At 30.8% G+C, this 936-nt stretch overlaps 1 protein-coding gene across 1 annotated transcript in view; it reads right to left on the bottom strand.

The window, feature by feature from the left end:
- Positions 1 to 936, bottom strand: part of nhsa (Nance-Horan syndrome a (congenital cataracts and dental anomalies)) — a gene marked incomplete at its 5' end in the record, with an annotated part of 16215 nt that overhangs the window by 9626 nt on the left and 5653 nt on the right.

Genomic DNA, 936 nt, shown 5'->3' with positions numbered 1-936 from the left:
GGATAAAGATCTGTCTGTTTGTCTTTTGTGAGACAGACAAAACACCAATATTTTGATGAATATTCAGAATTAAAAGTAATGCAGCACTGGATGAAATAAATCTGGTCACAATCCTGAAGCTTATTGAAACAATGACACAGAAAATGTGTGCCGTAATCAAAGCTAAAGGTGGTTCAATAAAATATTGTGATCCCTTTTTTTTTTGGTGGCAACATAATTAACTATTAAAAGAAAGAAAAAAAAAACCAAATGAGTATAAAATTGTAAGCCTTAAAAATGAGGTGGGAATAAGAGGTGACAAAGGCAAACATAAAAACTGACCTACAAAAAGGTCACCCAAAATTTATTTACTATTTATTTATGTCTATAAACCTAAAACGCATTTTCTGTCACCTGACCTGACATTGTAAAACAGGTTGATGCAAAAAAATGTTATTTTAATCATTAAATTAGACATATCCTGCCCTTAAATTCTTCTTTTTAACATTTAAATAATTCATTTGGGGTCTTTATAAAGTGGAAGTATAACACTTTAGGCTGATTTCCTCCTTATTGAAACTCCACAAGCCCCTAATGTGGGATAAATGTGACAGCAGGAATTGAATTTGAATGTCTCAGACTGAATCTGAATGTGCATAATTTGAAATTGAATACACTGGTTTGAAAATAAATTTCACTAAATTTAAATGATTTGAAACTGAATTAAAGTTTTGAATTTGAATTAATTTGCTTTAAAACTATATTTTGGTTTATTAAAAATTCAGTTTGACTACTTTTACTTTCAGCTCCATAATTCCGATTTTTGTGTCAAATATCATGGTCCTTCAGAAAGCCAGCCAGAGTAATCAAACACAGATCCACAGATTTATCAAAAAGAAAAAATTGTATAGGTCTTCTGGACGGGTTCTTCTCTAATGAAACGTTTCGTCTCTCCTC

The sequence above is a fragment of the Austrofundulus limnaeus genome, unplaced genomic scaffold, assembly GCF_001266775.1.
Source record: "Austrofundulus limnaeus strain Quisiro unplaced genomic scaffold, Austrofundulus_limnaeus-1.0 Scaffold8, whole genome shotgun sequence".
NCBI lineage: Eukaryota > Metazoa > Chordata > Actinopteri > Cyprinodontiformes > Rivulidae > Austrofundulus > Austrofundulus limnaeus.
Note: the sequence above shows the minus strand (reverse complement) of the source record. Positions and strands in the feature narration are given on the sequence as shown.